Source organism: Rutidosis leptorrhynchoides, chromosome 1, assembly GCF_046630445.1.
Source record: "Rutidosis leptorrhynchoides isolate AG116_Rl617_1_P2 chromosome 1, CSIRO_AGI_Rlap_v1, whole genome shotgun sequence".
NCBI lineage: Eukaryota > Viridiplantae > Streptophyta > Magnoliopsida > Asterales > Asteraceae > Rutidosis > Rutidosis leptorrhynchoides.
This window is the reverse complement of record NC_092333.1, coordinates 504,561,263-504,582,692: the sequence shown is the minus strand read 5'-3', so window position 1 is coordinate 504,582,692 and position 21,430 is coordinate 504,561,263. Positions and strand designations below refer to the sequence as shown.

At 34.1% G+C, this 21,430-nt stretch overlaps 1 non-coding gene across 1 annotated transcript; it reads left to right on the top strand.

The window, feature by feature from the left end:
* The first annotated feature begins 1,879 nt into the window (after positions 1–1,879).
* On the top strand, positions 1,880–1,986 carry LOC139887262 (small nucleolar RNA R71). The gene has a single exon (XR_011773100.1). It is a non-coding gene; the product is annotated as a small nucleolar RNA R71 (small nucleolar RNA).
* Positions 1,987–21,430: the final 19,444 nt, after the last annotated feature.

The following is a 21,430-nucleotide window of genomic DNA, read 5'->3' as shown; positions in this document are numbered from 1 at the left end:
CGGAGGTTCTTCTATCGATGATTTATATTGATATCTGTCTTCTTCTTTTAGCATTTGAATTTCTTCTGTTGTTGGTTCATATCCATTAGCTATTAGTGTAGCTAACATTTCAGCTTCATCAATTGGTTCAGTTCCTTCTCCTAAAGAACATTCTCCTGTTCCTTGTAATTCTGGAAATTCTTCTAATAATTCTGCATGTGAATCTATAGTTTGAATATAATAACATGTATCATCTGCAGATTGCGGTTGTTGCATTGCTTTATCAACTGAAAAGGTAACACTCTCATCCTCTATACTTAGGGTCAATTTCTTACCGAACACGTCTATCATTGCTTTAGCCGTGTTTAAGAATGGTCTTCCTAATATGAGAGGAACTTGAGAATCTTCTTCCATGTCCAGAACAACAAAATCTACTGGAAATACTAAAGTACCAACTTTAACTAGCATATTCTCCATTATCCCTCTAGGATATTTTATTGATCTATCGGCTAGTTGTATACTTATTCTTGTTGGTTTCAATTCTCCAAGGTCTAGTTTAGCGTATAATGAATACGGCATTAAATTTATACTAGCACCTAAGTCTGCCAATGCTTCTATTGAACTAAGACTACCCAGAAAATATGGAATTGTGAAACTTCCTGGATCAGATAGTTTTTCTGGTATCTTATTCAACAGCACTGCTGAACAATTAGCATTCATAGTAACAGCCGAGAGTTCTTCCATTTTCTCTCTATTTGAGATTAGATCTTTCAGAAATTTAGCATATCTAGGCATTCCTGAAATCAAATCAATGAAAGGAAGATTTACATTTATCTGTTTAAACATATCCAAGAATTTGGATTGCTCGGCTTCAAGTTTCTCTTTTTTCATTTTACTCGGGTAAGGAAGTAGTGGTTGGTATGGTTTAACATAAGGTTTAGCCATAACTGTGTTATCTTCATTAAACTTTTCAACTACCGGTTCTTTTTCCTTATCTTGATCACGTTGTGGTTCTTGTGGAGTAGGAATAGCTTCATCAGAAGTTACAGGTATTTCAGGTGGTTTAAGTGTTGTACCACTTCTTGTGGTAATGGCTTTAGCTGTTTCATTCCGGGGGTTAGCATTTGTATCACTAGGTAAACTTCCCGGTTTTCTTTCACCTATTAACCTTGCTATGTTACTTACTTCTTGTTCCAAGTTTTGAATAGAAGCTTGTTGATTTCTAAATGCTTGAGCATTTTGTTCATTAGTTTGTTTTTGAGGTGTGAAAAACTGCGTTTGAGTTTCAACTAGCTTTGTCATCATATCTTCTAAATTCGGCTTTTTATCATCGGTTTGTGGTGGTTTGTTTTGAAAATTAGGTCTTTGCTGATTGTAAGTATTATTGGATACTTGTTGATTGTTAGGACCTTGTTGGTTGTTGTATGGAATATTTTGATTATAATTCTGGTTTTGATTGTAAATTGGTCTTGGCAGTTGATAATTACTCTGATAATTATTTCCAGGCCTTTGGTTTAGATATGAAACATTCTCTCTTTGTTCCATTGTTAAATCAATACTGAGACAATCTTTTGTCAAATGTGGTCCTCCACACTGCTCACAACTAATTCGTATTGAGTGGATATCTTTAGTCATCTTTTCCATTCGTCTCTCGACAGCATCTATCTTTGTGGAAATGAAATCTAAGTCATGGCTAGAATCGGCTCTAGCTGCTTTAGATGATCTAACGATATCTTTTTCTTGGTGCCACTCATGTGAGTGGGAAGCAGTGTTATCAATAATTTTGTAAGCATCAGTTTCGGTTTTCTTCATAATAGAACCACCAGCTGCTATATTGATGTCTTTTCTTGTAGTGATGTCGCATCCTTGGTAGAATATTTGTACTATTTGACAGGTGTCTAAACCATGTTGCGGACATCCTCTTAATAACTTTTCAAATCTTGTCCACGCCTCATATAGAGTTTCATTTGGCTTCTGTGTGAACGTAACAATTTCTCCTTGAAGTCTTACGGCTTTAGATGCCGGAAAGAATTGTTTAAGAAATTTTTCAACTAGAACGTCCCATGTATCAATCGCCCCTTCAGGTAACGATTCCAACCAATCTTTGGCTTCTCCCTTTAAAGTCCAGGGAAATAACATGAGATATATCTATTCATCCTCCACTTCTCGGATTTTAAATAGAGTGCAGATCCTATTAAAGGTACGAAGATGTTCATTTGGATCTTCCTTCGGCGCACCACTAAATTGGCATTGATTAGTCACCATGTGTAGAATTTGTCCTTTGATTTCATAATCTGGCGCATTAATGTCTGGATGAGTAATTGTGTGACCTTGGCCAGTGTGTTTAGCTCTCATTCGGTCTTCCATACTTAAAGGTTCCAGATTCTCCATAATTGAATTTGTTGAATCGGAATCACTAGAGGATTCTGATTTAATGGTTCGTTCCTCAACAATCTCTGTTTGAATGATTGGTGGTTCCGGAGGAAAAATTAATGGGTCAGGATCTACGAATTGTCCCTGAATATTCTCCGGATTCTCAATTGTGAGGTCGGGTTCAAAAAATGGATTATCGGAAATTTGAATTGGAGTACTTGGTCGACTGGATGACGATTCTAAAGAAAAATCAATGGCGGTAATATTAGCTAGATGTCTTGATCGAGTTACAGGTGGTGAATGTACAAAAGGTGGTGAACGTCTTGCTCGGTGCATTCACTGAATATCCTATTAGTTTTTTAAAAGGAAAGAAAAATTATATAAGTTATCCAATTAATAGACTTTTCTGATTTTGCCCACGTTTCGAATAGCCAAAAGATGCAGCAGAGGGGCAAGATTCGTTTGGTCTCAATATAATTGAGGACTGTTTGGCTCCAATAACCCGGTCCATGTACAAATCCAACTATTACTACGAACCAGAAAATTTTGATGTCTATCAATTTAACCACTTAAAATAAATTTTCATAATTTAAAGAAATTTAGAGAAGAAGTAGAATAAAAATCTATGTCCTAAAAACTAGAATAGCGAGAAATAAGAAAGAAAAAGAGCGCGTCGAAAAAGGTCGAAAAAGAAAAGAATTGAAAAAATAAAAGGCGTCGAAAAACAAGAAAGAAAAAGAGTGACTTATAAAACTTTAAAATACTCGACTAACCCAACCTTATTACTATCACTAACTTAAAATTAAAATTGCAAATTGAGATTACTAATTGGAGTGATAATTGATACATAGGTAAAAGGCGTCGAAAAATAAAAATAAGAAAGTAGCGCGTTGAAACTTAAAAAGGAACTAAAAACTAAAAACTAAGAGTTGCGTCTAAAAATATAAAAGCTTACAAGTAAAACTATATCCCAAATGACAATAACTTAAAAAGGTACTAAAACTTAAAACGGCTTCGCAAAATTCTAAAGCACTTAAATCTTAGTCTAAAGAAAAAGCACTTAAGGGATTTTACGGCAAGGCCTAAAAATCTATAAATAAAAATAACTATGGCAAAAACTATATTTTAAAACTAAAAATGAGCGAAAAATACAAAAATTACGCTAAAATGAATAAAAAGGAACAAATTATAAAAATATACTAAAAGTTGCAAAAATTACAATTTTTATAAAAATATTATTTTTATATTATTTATTTTATAAAACTATTAATTTTATAAATTAATTAAACTAATTAAACTAAATAATAAAATAATAAAATAACTAAACTAAATAATATAATATATATAACCTAATTAGGGTTTTAAATTAATAATAATAAATAATACCCGTAAAAAATGCTGAATTAGGGTAAACTGTGGCGTGTCATACGATCTCATGCGATCGCATGAGTTTATGCCTTCGGGCTCATGCGATCGCATGAGCCAGGATTTTGGGCCAGGTAGGTTACGGGCTGCTACAGTAGCAGGCCCGAGAGTTTTTTTTTTATTTTGCTGTGTTTATTTTTTCTGTTTTAAATATTTATATAATATATTTTTATAAATTAAATAAAACTTATATTTTTATAAAATAAATATAAAGAAACTTTTATAGAACTTAAATATTTAACAAACTCTTAAAAATATTTATATTTTTGTTTTTCTTTTTATATTTTCGAATATATTAAAACGTATTTTTACAAAAGCGTATTTTAATAAAAGTAAACTAAAAATAAAAATCTTTTTTTTTATTTAGCGTTGCGCTTCCGGCTTTTAAGCAAGAAAAATCCCCAGCAGCGGCGCCAAAAATACTTGATGTTAAAGCTAAGGGGTATAAAATATTATTAATTTTACTAGGAAATACTATTAAATATGATACAATTTTTCACAAGATATTTATTTATTTATAGAATGGATATACTTAAACCTTGCTACAACACTTATAGGCAGTGTACCTAATCGTACAGTAGTGTAGTTTTTAGTAAGTCCGGTTCGTTCCACAGGGAAAATCTTTAAACAAAGCTTAACGCTATATTAGTTTAAATTTATAAAAATACAAATATATATATATATAAGTAATATTATTATTATAAAGGGGGTTTTTACCGTTTAATGACCGGTTTATCGATTTTAAAAACTTTAGTCGCAGTTAAAACAAAATGTAAAATATTGAATAAATAAAAGACTTAATTTAAAGCGTAAAGTAAATAATGATAATGAAATTACAATAAATAAAAGTGCGATAAAATAAACTTGCGATAATTAAAAAGTACGATAATTAAAAGTGAAATTAAATACAATAACAAAAAATAAAAGTGCGATAATTAGAAGTGCAATTAAATATAAAATAAAGGAAATTAAATATGAAATAAAAGAATTATGATTATTTAAACTTCCGTAATCATGATGTTTGACGTGTTGATTTTAGTTTTATGCCCATGGGTTAATTGTCCTTTGTCCTGGATTATTTAATATGTCCGTCTGGTTTTTGTCCATAACAGTCCATCAGTCATAAATATAAAGTGCGAGTGTCCTCGTCAAATTATCCTTATACCCGAAGTTAAATATTCCAACTAATTGGGGACTTAAACTGTAACAAGATTTTAATACTTTGTTTAATAATTACACCAGGATGTCGACTGAGTGTAACCCAAGGTTTTAATACTTTGTTATCAATTATGCCAAGTGTCCTTGTACATAATTTCACCCCTGTTTTAATAATTCTAGTGGCTATTAATTCATTCCCGTGTCCGGTTAAATGAACGATTATTCGTACATATAAATATCCCTCCCATCGTGTCCGATTGAGTGTATATGGTTATTTATAGGGTCATCCAATTGTAAATCTTTATATTAAAATTAACAAACTATCATTTAGTTAAACAAATATAAAGCCCATTAATAGCCCATAGTCTAATTTCCACAAGTGTCGTTCTTTTGTCCAAACCCCAATTATGGTACAAAGCCCAATTACCCAATTTTAGTAATTAGCCCAACATCATGATTACTTCGTTTTAAATAAGCATAATAATAACTTAGCTACGAGACATTAAATTAAAAAAGTTGAACATAACTTACAATGATTAAAAATAGCGTAGCGTTACCCGGACAGAATTTCGACTTACACCCTTACAACATTCGCTAACACACCCTTATTATTAGGATTTAAAATTAAAATTAAAATTAAAATATAAATTATATATACATATACTACATTTGAGTGAAGAAGAAAAAGATGTGTTTTTGTGGTGCACCAAAGCTCGATTTTTATAGGCATGTGGGCTGGAACTGTGCACCATGCGATCGCATGGATTTATGCCTTCCAGGCCATTCGATCGCATGGCCAGCTGGGGAGACTCAAAAGTCTTTGTTTTTTTATGCCGATGGTTTTTAAATATAATATAATATATATATTAATTTTAAGAATTAATTATATATTATATTATATTCATGTGCATAGTTGACTTGAAATTTTTAGTCCGTTGCGTCGAGCGTTGAGAGTTGACTCTGGTCCCGGTTCTGGATTTTCGAACGTCCTTGCGAATAATTTAATATCTTGTACTTTGCGTTTTGAATCTTGTACTCTTGTAATTTTGAGACGTTTCTTATCAATAATTGGAACCTTATTGATTGTATTTTGTACTTTTGAGCTTTTTGGTCGTTTGCGTCTTCAATTCGTCGAATCTGTCTTTTGTCTTCACCTTTTATTATTTAAACGAATATCACTTGTAAATAGAACAATTGCAACTAAAAGCTTGTCTTTCTTGAGGAATAATGCTATGAAATATATGTTCGTTTTTAGCATTATCAGATACTTTTATGTAAGTTTTAATATTTTTATTATTTTGTATACTAATATTTCATTTTTGTAATTTGAAAGTGGGATATTAAGTCCCATTTCAAATTACCATGCATGTTTGTATTTGTATTGTTTGTAGTTTATCTCATGTACAAAACAGGGTAAAACAGCGCACTTTCAAAGACTGGCATTAAGTTCAGCAAAAGCTATTAATTTTAACGACAAAATGAAAAACAAATGTGATGTAACAACAAGACGGAATGAACAAATGATGTGCACCATTTATCATTCAACAAATAAACGCCAATATGTTTGGAAACTTTGGTAAAATTTAATCATTTTTCTACACTAATCACCCTCAATAATTTAAATTGTACTGATTTCTTGCAAATGAGGGCATTGCAAGATCTTAAGTGTGGGAAGGGGTTAAATTCTTTCGGATTTTTAAAATTTTAATTTAAACACTTGGTTACCATTAAAAATACTAGTAACGCAGTAGTTGTATTAGAATCTAGTGCTCTCTGATAATAAAGAACAGCCCTAGTCTTATATACTGACTACCCAATTCTAGTAAAAAATTTTAAAATTTTCAACTAAATGAACTCAAAATCATGTTTATACATATTTATGAACGATAAAACTAGGTGTTAACACCGAAATTATTGTTACCTCATAAAGGACATAAATTGAGAAACAACCCAAAATGTTAGAATTCATTTAAAATGGAATAGTGGAAAATAAAAAAACAAAGAAAGGAAAATAAAAGCCAAGTGTGGGAAAAATTTACCAAGTTATTTAGAACATATGTCACATATTTTGTACAAGCTTATTGTAGGTACTTTTGTTTTGGACAATACTAATAAGTTTTACCCGATTTACTATATTATAATTGAAAGAAAAGATGGATCTACACGATGAATCAATTCCATCATTAAAAAGGAAGTAAAGTCTTCCGAAAAAGACACGCGCTTCTTGATTTAGGTCAGGAAGTTGTCGTCCAGACCAGTTGTAGAGTCTATGAAAAACCTTGAAAAGTTTTCTCGAAAATTAGCTGGAAATCCACGGACCTCAGCATCAAACAGGGTCGCCAAGTGGTCAGACTTATCCTAACCATGAGAGGATCTGTCTCATACAATGGGGGGGCACCGTGCAAATTAGCTTATAAGACTAATGAATCAGATGCCCAGAAAGGATAATCTCCTTAAAAATCAAAAATCAGCTTTTAAGCCTGATATTACTCAATCCTTGAGATTGACTTTTAAAGATTGAGAATTAGAAACTCATGAAATTCAATGATATCTAAACTCGAGATTGAACGAGAAAATATTTTGATCAAATTACAAACCGATTTGTTTTCTGAAAACCCTATTTTCAATGAGTTCATTACCATTGAACGTAAAATCCTAGGAATTCACCGAAATTCATTAGGTCACCTGAACCAAATCGGGTGTCAACCGTAAGAACGGTGGTTGCATAGCATGGTCGAAGACAGGACCTTGTGCCAGACCGAAAAACTATAGGGTGATCTCTACTATTGCTCCTACAAAGGATAGTAATTGCAACCGATATGTTATAGACCATAATCAAAAGCATGTCACGGGACATTGCCTTAACAGTTGCTTGTTCAACGCTTTCCTTTACAACCAGATGGTAGTTTACCGAAAGGTAATATACGGAGCAAGTAAACTGGACGTGTTGCTTTCCTAATACAAGGTTAGCAAGTGGGTGACACAAAACCATAAGTTTTGAGCTAAAATTTTCAAATCTGAAACCCACCAAAACCACAAAAACATTTTGCAAACACCGGTAACAGGTTATTCCGGAAAACTTGTCTAGGTTAAAATCTAGATTAAATTTTCAAAAGATCAAATGTTTTCATAAAGATCCAATTTCCTTAACGATCTAAATTTTCATAGTCATGTGGGACTGTAAACCACAACGTTACTACCATTATTCATACCACCGTATTAAAATCACTGATGTACAAAGTGTGAAGAATAAAGAAGTGATTCTAGTAAAGTTATATTCAAGTTCTATATTGCTTGAGGACAAGCAACGCTCAGGTGTGGAAATATTTGATAATGCTAAAAATAAACATATATTTCATAGCATTATCCCTCAAGAAAGACAAGCTTTTAGTTGCAATTGTTCCATTTTCAAGTGATATTCATTTAAATATTAAAAGGTGAAGACAAAAGATAGATTCGACGATTTGAAGACGTAAACGACCAAAAATCTAAAAAGTACAAAGTACAATCAAAGTGGTTCAAATTATTGATGAGAAACGTCTAAAAGTTACAAGAGTACGAGCCGCAAAACGCAAAGTACAAGATACTAAATAATACGAAAGGACGTTCAAAAATCCGGAACCGGGACCAGAGTCAACTCTCAACACGCGACGCAATAGAGCTAAAATGACAAGTCAACTATGCACATGAATATAATATAATATATAAATAATTCTTAAAATTATATATATATTATATTATATAATAAAAATCGTCGGCAAACTAAAAAACAAAGGATTGTGAGCTGGCCAGAGGGGCCATGCGATCGCATGGCTTTTGTGCTATATCCCCATGCGATTGCATGGTGAACAGGAACTCAGATTTAGCCTATAAAAATTCGGGTTCTGATCGAGCAAATACACATCTTTTTCTATTCAATCTCTCTCACTCTACGATATATATATATGTATATGTATATATATATATATATATATATATATATATATATATATATATATATATATATATATATATATATATATATAATATTTTATAATTTTAATTTTAATTTAAGATTATTAATAATAAGGTTATGTTAGCGAATGTTGTAAGTGTGTAAGTCGAAATTCTGTCCGTGTAACGCTACGCTATTATTAATCATTGTAAGTTATGTTCAACCTTTTTAAATTAATGTCTCGTTGCTAAGTTATTATTATTCTTATTTAAGCCAAAGTAATCGTGATGTTGGGCTAAATATTAAAGACGGGGTTATTGGGTTTTGTTCCATAATTGGGGTTTGGACAAAAGAACGACACTTGTGGAAATTAGACTATGGGCTATTAATGGGCTTTATATTAACTAAACGATACCTAGTTAATTTAATATAAAGGTTACAATTTGACGTATCTATATATAACCACATACGCTTAATCGGGTACGGTGGGCGGGATATCTATAAATACGAATTATCATTCATTTTACCGGACACGGGGATGGATTAATAGTTAATGGACTCATTAAAATAGGGGTGGATTACATTCAAGAGTAATTGGTGTAATTGTTAACAAAGTAGTAAAACCTTGGATTACACGCATTCGATAACCTGGTGTATTCATTAAACAAAGTATTAAGACCTTGTTACAGTTTGAATCCCCAATTAGTTGGAATATTTGACTTCGGGTATAAGGATAATTTGACGAAGACTCTCGCACTTTATATTTATGACTGATGGACTATTATGGACAAAACCGTATGGACATATCAAATAATCCAGGACAAAGGACAATTAACCCATGGTAATAAACTAAAATCAACACGTCGAACATCATGATTATGGAAGTTTAAATAAGCATAATTCCTTTATTTTATATCTTATTGCATTTTTATCGTACTTTTTAATTACCGCAATTTTATTTATCGTAATTTTATTTATCGCACTTTAAATTATCGCACTTTTATTATCGTTATTTACTTTACGCTTTAAATTAAAGTTATATTTATTTTTAATATTTTACATTAGGTTTTAATTGTGACTTAAGTCATAAAATTGACAAACCGGTCATGAAACGGTAAAACCCCCTTTTTATAATAATAATACTACTTATATATATACATATTTATATTTTTACAATTATATGTTAAAATAACTATAGCGTTAAACTTGGCTAGCTCCCTGTGGAACGAACCGAACTTACTAAAAACTACACTACTGTACGATTAGGTACACTGTCTATAAGTCTTGTAGCAAGGTTTAGGTATATTCCATTCAATAAATAAATAAATAACTTGTGTAAAATTGTATCGTATTTAATAGTATTTCGTAGTAAAAATATAACTATTTCGTACCCCTCTGCTTTAACATCAACATCTTTTTTCAGCTAAACATTTTTTCAAATTTGACACATGAAATGTGTCATGAACACCACTAAGTTCTTGAGGTAGCTTTAATAGATAAGCAACTGTTCCAATTCTTTCGGTGATTTCAAAGGGTCCTACATACCTAGGACTTAGCTTACCTCGTTTACCGAATCGTACAACGCCTTTTCAGGGTGACACTTTCAACATGACTTTGTTGCCCACTTGAAATTCTAGCGGTTTTCTTCTTATATCAGCATAACTCTTTTGGCGACTCATGGCCGTTTTCAATCGTTGTTGTATTTGAATGATCTTTTCGGTGGTTTCATGAATAATTTATGGTCCAGTCAGTTGTCTTTTTCCTACTTCACTCCAACAAATAGGAGATCTGCACTTTCTACCGTAAAGTGCTTCAAATGGCGCTGCGTTGATGCTCGTATGATAGCTGTTATTGTATGAGAATTCTGCCAAAGGTACGTGTCGATCCCAACCAATTCCAAAGTCAATCACGCATGCCCGTAACATGTCTTCTAATGTTTGTATAGTTCTTTCACTTTGACCATCTGTCTGTGGGTGATAAGCGGTGCTCATATCTAATCGAGTTCCCAATGCTTTTTGTAATGACTGTCAAAAATGTGATATGAATCGGGTGTCGTGATCAGATATTATGGAGATAGGTACACCATGCCTGGAAACTACTTCCTTCAAATATAAGCGTGCTAATCTTTCCATACTGTCTGTCTCCTTTATTGGTAGAAAGTGAGATGATTTAGTGAGGTGATCAATTATCACCCAAATAGTATCGTGACTACTTGCAGTCCTTGGCAATTTCGTAATGAAATCCATGGTTATCCTTTCTCATTTCCATTGAGGAATTTCTGGTTGTTGTAGTAATCCTGATGGCTTTTGGTGCTCAGCTTTGACCTTCGCACATGTCAAACATTTGCTTACATAAGTAGCAATTTCTGTCTTTATATTAGGCCACCAATAGAACTTCTTGAGATGGTGGTACATCTTCATGTTTCCTGGGTGAATTGAGTACCTCGTTTTGTATGCTTCATCCAGTGCTAGTTACCTTAAGCTACCATGCTTTAGTACCCATATCCTACCAGCAAAATACAGGGTTCTAACGGCTTTTACTTCAAGCTTTTTTCTAACCCTTTGCTCATTTCGCCTTTTTCGTTTTCTTCTTTTAAAGCTTCTAACTATGCTGCTTAAATTTTCTTTGTGAGATCAGTACGAATTGTAATGTTCAAAGCTCGGACCCTAAGAGGTTTTACTCTTTCTTTCTGACTTAGGGCATCAGCTACAACATTAGCCTTTCCGGGGTGGTAACGGATTTCACAATCGTAATCGTTCAATAACTCTACCCAGTGACGTTACCTCAAATTGAGTTGTTTTTGATCAAAAATATGCTGGAGACTCTTATGGTCGGTGTACAATGTTCACTTGGTTCCATATAGATAGTGTCTCCATATTTTGAGTGCAAAAACTACTACTCCAAGTTCCAAATCGTGCATCATATAGTTCCTTTCGTGAACTTTTAGTTGTCGTGAGGCGTATGCGATAACTTTTGTGTTGCATTAATACATATCCTAAACCTTGGCGCGCAGTGTCACAATAAATCACGAAATCATCATTTCCTTCCGGTAATGACAAAATGGGTGCATACCTTAACTTCTTCTTTAATAACTGGAATGCATATTCCTGTTCCGTGGACCAATCATACTTCTTTCCCTTCTGAGTTAATGCAGTTAAGGGTTTGGCCATTTTAGAGAAATCTTGAATGAATCTTTTGTAGTGACCCGAACTTTTCCATGTTTATATATATATTAATTGAGATTGATATTTACATGATTAAATATTTCCAACATGTTAAACAATCAAACTTGTTAAGACTTGATTAATTGAAATATGTTTCATATAGACAATTGACCACCCAAGTTGACCGGTGATTCACGAACGTTAAAACTTGTAAAAACTATATGATGACATATATATATGGATATATATATATATATAGTTAACATGATACTATGATAAGTAAACATATCATTAAGTATATTAACAATGAACTACATATGTAAAAACAAGACTACTAACTTAATGATTTTTAAACGAGACATATATGTAACGATTATCATTGTAAAGACATTTAATGTATATATATCATATTAAGAGATATTCATACATGATAATATCATGATAATATAATAATTTAAAATCTCATTTGATATTATAAACATTGGGTTAACAACATTTAACAAGATCGTTAACTTAAAGGTTTCAAAACAACACTTACATGTAACGACTAACGATGACTTAACGACTCAGTTAAAATGTATATACATGTAGTGTTTTAATATGTATTTATACACTTTTGAAAGACTTCAATACACTTATCAAAATACTTCTACTTAACAAAAATGCTTACAATTACATCCTCGTTCAGTTTCATCAACAATTCTACTCGTATGCACCCGTATTCGTACTCGTACAATACACAGCTTTTAGATGTATGTACTATTGGTATATACACTCCAATGATCAGCTCTTAGCAGCCCATGTGAGTCACCTAACACATGTGGGAACCATCATTTGGCAACTAGCATGAAATATCTCATAAAATTACAAAAATATGAGTAATCATTCATGACTTATTTACATGAAAACAAAATTACATATCCTTTATATCTAATCCATACACCAACGACCAAAAACACCTACAAACACTTTCATTCTTCAATTTTCTTCATCTAATTGATCTCTCTCAAGTTCTATCTTCAAGTTCTAAGTGTTCTTCATATATTTTACAAGTTCTAGTTACATAAAATCAAGAATACTTTCAAGTTTGCTAGCTCACTTCCAATCTTGTAAGGTGATCATCCAACCTCAAGAAATATTTGTTTCTTACAGTAGGTTATCATTCTAATACAAGGTAATAATCATATTCAAACTTTGGTTCAATTTCTATAACTATAACAATCTTATTTCAAGTGATGATCTTACTTGAACTTGTTTTCGTGTCATGATTCTGCTTCAAGAACTTCGAGCCATCCAAGGATCCATTGAAGCTAGATCCATTTTTTTTATTTTCCAGTAGGTTTATCCAAGGAACTTAAGGTAGTAATGATGTTCATAACATCATTCGATTCATACATATAAAGCTATCTTATTCGAAAGTTTAAACTTGTAATCACTAGAACATAGTTTAGTTAATTCTAAACTTGTTCGCAAACAAAAGTTAATCCTTCTAACTTGACTTTTAAAATCAACTAAACACATGTTCTATATCTATATGATATGCTAACTTAATGATTTAAAACCTGGAAACACGAAAAACACCGTAAAACCGGATTTACGCCGTCGTAGTAACACCGCGGGCTGTTTTGGGTTAGTTAATTAAAAACTATGATAAACTTTGATTTAAAAGTTGTTATTCTGAGAAAATGATTTTTATTATGAACATGAAACTATATCCAAAAATTATGGTTAAACTCAAAGTGGAAGTATGTTTTCTAAAATGGTCATCTAGACGTCGTTCTTTCGACTGAAATGACTACCTTTACAAAAACGACTTGTAACTTATTTTTCCGACTATAAACCTATACTTTTTCTGTTTAGATTCATAAAATAGAGTTCAATATGAAACCATAGCAATTTGATGCACTCAAAACGGATTTAAAATGAAGAAGTTATGGGAAAACAAGATTGGATAATTTTTCTCATTTTAGCTACGTGAAAATTGGTAACAAATCTATTCCAACCATAACTTAATCAACTTGTATTGTATATTATGTAATCTTGAGATACCATAGACACGTATACAATGTTTCGACCTATCATGTCGACACATCTATATATATTTCGGAACAACCATAGACACTCTATATGTGAATGTTGGAGTTAGCTATACAGGGTTGAGGTTGATTCCAAAATATATATAGTTTGAGTTGTGATCAATACTGAGATACGTATACACTGGGTCGTGGATTGATTCAAGATAATATTTATCGATTTATTTCTGTACATCTAACTGTGGACAACTAGTTGTAGGTTACTAACGAGGACAGCTGACTTAATAAACTTAAAACATCAAAATATATTAAAAGTGTTGTAAATATATTTTGAACATACTTTGATATATATGTATATATTGTTATAGGTTCGTGAATCAACCAGTGGCCAAGTTTTACTTCCCGACGAAGTAAAAATCTGTGAAAGTGAGTTATAGTCCCACTTTTAAAATCTAATATTTTTGGGATGAGAATACATGCAGGTTTTATAAATGATTTACAAAATAGACACAAGTACGTGAAACTACATTCTATGGTTGAATTATCGAAATCGAATATGCCCCTTTTTATTAAGTCTGGTAATCTAAGAATTAGGGAACAGACACCCTAATTGACGCGAATCCTAAAGATAGATCTATTGGGCCTAACAAACCCCATCCAAAGTACCGGATGTTTTAGTACTTCGAAATTTATATCATATCCGAAGGGTGTCCCGGAATGATGGGGATATTCTTATATATGCATCTTGTTAATGTCGGTTACCAGGTGTTCACCATATGAATGATTTTTATCTCTATGTATGGGATGTGTATTGAAATATGAAATCTTGTGGTCTATTATTATGATTTGATATATATAGGTTAAACCTATAACTCACCAACATTTTTGTTGACGTTTTAAGCATGTTTATTCTCAGGTGATTATTAAGAGCTTCCGCTGTCGCATACTTAAATAAGGACGAGATTTGGAGTCCATGCTTGTATGATATTGTGTAAAAACTGCATTCAAGAAACTTATTTTTTTGTAACATATTTGTATTGTAAACCATTATGTAATGGTCGTGTGTAAACAGGATATTTTAGATTATCATTATTTGATAATATAGGTAAAGTTTTTTTTAAACCTTTATCTATGAAATAAAGGTTATGGTTTGTTTTAAAAATGAATGCAGTCTTTGAAAAACGTCTCATATAGAGGTCAAAACCTCGCAACGAAATCAATTAATATGGAACGTTTTTAATCAATAAGAACGGGACATTTCAGTTGGTATCCGAGCGTTGGTCTTAGAGAACCAGAATTTTGCATTAGTGTGTCTTATCGAGTTTGTTAGGATGCATTAGTAAGTCTGGACTTCGACCGTGTTTACTTGAAAAATGATTGCTTAACAAATTTTGTTGGAAACTATATATTTTTAACATGTGAATATTATGTGATATATTAATCTCTTAACGCGTTTGATATTATGTGATAGATGTCTACCTCTAGAACAAGTCCCATTGACTCACCTAATAATAATGAAGAGTCAAATGTAAATTGGAATGATTCGTGGACTGATTCACAAGTTCCCGAAGAGGAACCGGAAGAAGAGTCGGAACCGGAAGAAGAATCGGAACCGGAAGAAGAATCGGAACCGGATGAAGAAGTAGAACCGGTGGGGGAAATAATAAAATGGTTAAGTAAAAGAAAATCCTCAACCAACCGACCAAGGTTAATTATGGTCAATGGTGTTTCCACCAAGGAAGCAAAATATTGGGAGGATTACCAATTCTCCGATGAATCGGATTCCGACGAGAATTCCGATGATGTTATAGAAATTACCCCAACTGAATTTAAAAAGGCAAAAGAAAATAATAAGGGAAAGGGCATAAAAATAGAGAAATCTAATTCCAACCCCGATGAACTTTATATGTATCGTCAACCCCCGAAGTCCTTAAGTTGTAACAATGACCCGGGAACCTCTAAACCACCAGGTTTTTCTAAACCGTTGTGGAAAACGACAGTTAGTATTAGGGGAACATCATATATCCCTAGAAACTTGGCAAAACGAACCAAAACCGAAGAAGAAGAAACGAGCGAGTCGGAATAAGATAGTTGTATTCGTGTGGTGTAATATATGTAATATAGTGTGCTTATGCTTTATGATATATGTAAAAATTGCTTGTATTAATAAGTATTTTTTATGAATCTAACTCTTGTCTATTTTACAGTTTAAAAACACAAAATGGATAGACAACCCAATATTTTAAGAGACCTTCCCGGAGACATGATTGATGAAATCTTGTCTAGAGTCGGTCAGAATTCCTCGGCACAACTATTTAAGGCGAGATCAGTTTGTAAGACATTCGAAGAACGTTCCAAGAATGTCTTGGTTTATAAGAGACTTTCGTTTGAAAGATGGGGGATATCACATTGGGAAACCCATAAGTTACGATGTGTTTACTTTGACGTATATATTGCGGGGAACCCAAATGCTATTTTACGCAACGGGTTAAGAAATTATTTTGACTCAATATATCTGAATATTGGACTTCGTGATTTAGAAAAAGCGGTTAACATGCAACATAAAGAAGCATGTTATGCTTACGGATTAGTAATGTTCGCTTCTCACCAAAGTGAGAACAAGAACATCGGGCTACAACTATTAAACAAAACGTTTCCACAAGTGACGGAGTCGGTAATTGGGGTAAGAAATGAGGTTTTTAGATTGTTACGGGACTGTTGGACATTACGTAACCCTCGTCCCTTTGACGACGTTACAACACACTGTCTTATCAACAGCCATAACGGTTATGTTCCACCAGACCAAGGATGGGAAGTAGTCCTAGTAAAACCAGAATGCATGACTTGTTTCTGGACGTATGAATTACGTGTCTTTATTGCCTTTGCTGAACGACTTGTGTACTAGCTAGAATTATCTTCACAACTATCATGTATCAAAGTTATTGTGTGCTATATTTCATGCTTTATGTAAAATAAGCGGTATTGTAAGTTTGTAAAATATTGTATAAAAGTTTGAACGCGAAATATTATTATAATCAGTTTTTCATATAGAATTGTAGTAGTTGAATTGTATATTAGCTACTAAGTATGAACTTAACGGGTAGGTACTACCCGAATTTAAACTTATAAAACGCTAATATGAAGAAAAAGCTTTTATAAATGAGTTCATATTATGCTACGAAATACTATTAACTACTCTTAATATTCTGTATGATTAACTTGTTCCATTTGACTATTTTGAAGGAAATGGCACCGACTACTCGACACACCGTGAATATGAATGAAGAGGAATTCCGTACTTTTCTAGCTTCAAACATAGCCGCAGTACAGGCTGCGCTACATACCAACAATAACCTTGGATCTAGCAGTACCGGAAATCGTGTAGGATGCACCTACAAAGAATTCACTGCCTGCAAACCTTTGGAATTTGATGGAACCGAAGGACCGATCGGATTGAAACGGTGGACCGAGAAGGTCTAATCGGTGTTTGCCATAAGTAAGTGTACTGAAGAGGACAAAGTGAAGTACGCTACGCATACCTTCACAGGTTCTGCGTTAACATGGTGGAATACCTATCTAGAGCAAGTGGGACAAGACGATGCGTACGCACTACCGTGGTCAGCATTCAAGCACTTGATGAACGAGAAGTACCGTCCCAGAACCGAGGTCAATAAGCTCAAGACAGAACTTAGAGGGTTACGAACCCAAGGATTTGATATTACCACGTACGAAAGACGATTCACAGAATTGTGCCTATTGTGTCCGGGAGCATTCGAAGATGAGGAAGAGAAGATCGACGCGTTTGTGAAAGGATTACCGGAAAGAATCCAAGAAGATATAAGTTCACACGAGCCCGCCTCTATACAACAGGCATGTAGAATGGCTCACAAACTAGTGAACCAGATTGAAGAAAGAATTAAAGAACAGACTGCTGAAGAGGCCAATGTGAAGCAAGTCAAAAGAAAGTGGGAGGAAAACGGTGATAAGAATCACCAATACAACAACAACAGCAATTACAACAATAATCGCAACAATTATCCCAACAATCGCAACATCAATCGCAACTACAACAAACAGCCCAAAAACAACAACAACAACAACAACAACAACAACAACAACAACAACAACAACAACAACAACAACAACAACAACAACAACAACAACAACAACAACAACAACAACAACAACAACAACAACAGCAACTACAACAATCATCCCAACAACAATAATAACCGCAACAACAACAACAATCAGAAGCAGCTATGCCAAAGGTGTGAAAAGTATCACTAGGGGTTCTGCACCAAATTTTGCAACAAGTGTAAAAGAAATGGTCATAGCGCGGCGAAATGTGAGGTCTACGGACCAGGGGTTAATAGAACGAAAGGAACAAATGGTGTCGGAACGAGTAATGGCGGAGCAAGTAGTGTCGGAGCAAGTTATGCCAATGTAGTTTGTTATAAATGTGGAAAACTGGGCCACATTATTAGAAATTGCCCGAACCAGGAGAACACGAATGGACAAGGCCGTGGAAGAGTTTTCAATATTAATGCGGCAGAGGCACAGGAAGACCCGGAGCTTGTTACGGGTACGTTTCTTATTGACAATAAATCTACTTACGTTTTATTTGATTCGGGTGCGGATAGAAGCTATATGAGTAGAGATTTTTGTGCTAAATTAAGTTGTCCATTGACGCCTTTGGATAGTAAATTTTTAGTCGAATTAGCAAATGGTAAATTAATTTCAGCAGATAATATATGTCGGAATCGAGAAATTAAACTGGTTAGCGAAACATTTAAGATTGATTTGATACCAGTAGAGTTAGGGAGTTTTGATGTGATAATCGGTATGGACTGGTTGAAAGAAGTGAAAGCAGAGATCGTCTGTTACAAAAATGCAATTCGCATTATACGAGAAAAAGGAAAACCCTTAATGGTGTACGGAGAAAAGGGCAACACGAAGCTACATCTTATTAGTAATTTGAAGGCACACAAACTAATAAGAAAAGGTTGCTATGCTGTTCTAGCACACGTCGAGAAAGTACAAACTGAAGAAAAGAGCATCAATGATGTTCCCATTGCAAAAGAATTTCCCGATGTATTTCCGAAAGAATTACCGGGATTACCCCCACATCGATCCGTTGAATTTCAAATAGATCTTGTACCAGGAGCTGCACCAATAGCTCGTGCTCCTTACAGACTCGCACCCAGCGAGATGAAAGAACTGCAAAGCCAATTACAAGAACTTTTAGAGCGTGGTTTCATTCGACCAAGCACATCACCGTGGGGAGCTCCTGTTTTGTTTGTCAAGAAGAAAGATGGTACATTCAGGTTGTGTATCGACTACCGAGAGTTGAACAAACTTACCATCAAGAACCGCTACCCACTACCGAGAATCGACGACTTATTTGATCAACTACAAGGCTCGTCTGTTTATTCAAAGATTGACTTACGTTCCGGGTATCATCAAATGCGGGTGAAAGAAGATGATATTCCAAAGACTGCTTTCAGAACACGTTACGGTCATTACGAGTTTATGGTCATGCCGTTTGGTTTAACTAATGCACCAGCTGTGTTCATGGACCTTATGAACCGAGTGTGTGGACCATACCTTGACAAGTTTGTCATTGTTTTCATTGATGACATACTTATTTACTCAAAGAATGACCAAGAACACGGTGAACATTTGAGAAAGGTGTTAGAAGTATTGAGGAAGGAAGAATTGTACGCTAAGTTTTCAAAGTGTGCATTTTGGTTGAAAGAAGTTCAATTCCTCGGTCACATAGTGAACAAAGAAGGTATTAAGGTGGATCCGGCAAAGATAGAAACTGTTGAAAAGTGGGAAACCCCGAAAACTCCGAAACACATACGCCAGTTTTTAGGACTAGCTGGTTACTACAGAAGGTTCATCCAAGACTTTTCCAGAATAGCAAAACCCTTGACTGCATTAACGCATAAAGGGAAGAAATTTGAATGGAATGATGAACAAGAGAAAGCGTTTCAGTTATTGAAGAAAAAGCTAACTACGGCACCTATATTGTCATTGCCTGAAGGGAATGATGATTTTGTGATTTATTGTGATGCATCAAAGCAAGGTCTCGGTTGTGTATTAATGCAACAAACGAAGGTGATTGCTTATGCGTCTAGACAATTGAAGATTCACGAACAAAATTATACGACGCATGATTTGGAATTAGGCGCGGTTGTTTTTGCATTAAAGACTTGGAGGCACTACTTATATGGGGTCAAAAGTATTATATATACCGACCACAAAAGTCTTCAACACATATTTAATCAGAAACAACTGAATATGAGGCAGCGTAGGTGGATTGAATTATTGAATGATTACGACTTTGAGATTCGTTACCACCCGGGGAAGGCAAATGTGGTAGCCGATGCCTTAAGCAGGAAGGACAGAGAACCCATTCGAGTAAAATCTATGAATATAATGATTCATAATAACCTTACTACTCAAATAAAGGAGGCGCAACAAGGAGTTTTAAAAGAGGGAAATTTAAAGGATGAAATACCCAAAGGGTCGGAGAAGCATCTTAATATTCGGGAAGACGGAACCCGGTATAGGGCTGAAAGGATTTGGGTACCAAAATTTGGAGATATGAGAGAAATGGTACTTAGAGAAGCTCATAAAACCAGATACTCAATACATCCTGGAACGGGGAAGATGTACAAGGATCTCAAGAAACATTTTTGGTGGCCGGGTATGAAAGCCGATGTTGCTAAATATGTAGGAGAATGTTTGACGTGTTCTAAGGTCAAAGCTGAGCATCAGAAACCATCAGGTCTACTTCAACAACCCGAAATCCCGGAATGGAAATGGGAAAACATTACCATGGATTTCATCACTAAATTGCCAAGGACTGCAAGTGGTTTTGATATTATTTGGGTAATAGTTGATCGTCTCACCAAATCAGCACATTTCCTGCCAATAAGAGAAGATGATAAGATGGAGAAGTTAGCACGACTGTATTTGAAGGAAGTCGTCTCCAGACATGGAATACCAATCTCTATTATCTCTGATAGGGATGGCAGATTTATTTCAAGATTCTGGCAGACATTACAGCAAGCATTAGGAACTCGTCTAGACATGAGTACTGCCTATCATCCACAAACTGATGGGCAGAGCGAAAGGACGATACAAACGCTTGAAGACATGCTACGAGCATGTGTTATTGATTTCGGAAATAGTTGGGATCGACATCTACCGTTAGCAGAATTTTCCTACAACAACAGCTACCATTCAAGCATTGAGATGGCGCCGTTTGAAGCACTTTATGGTAGAAAGTGCAGGTCTCCGATTTGTTGGAGTGAAGTGGGGGATAGACATATTACGGGTCCAGAGATTATATA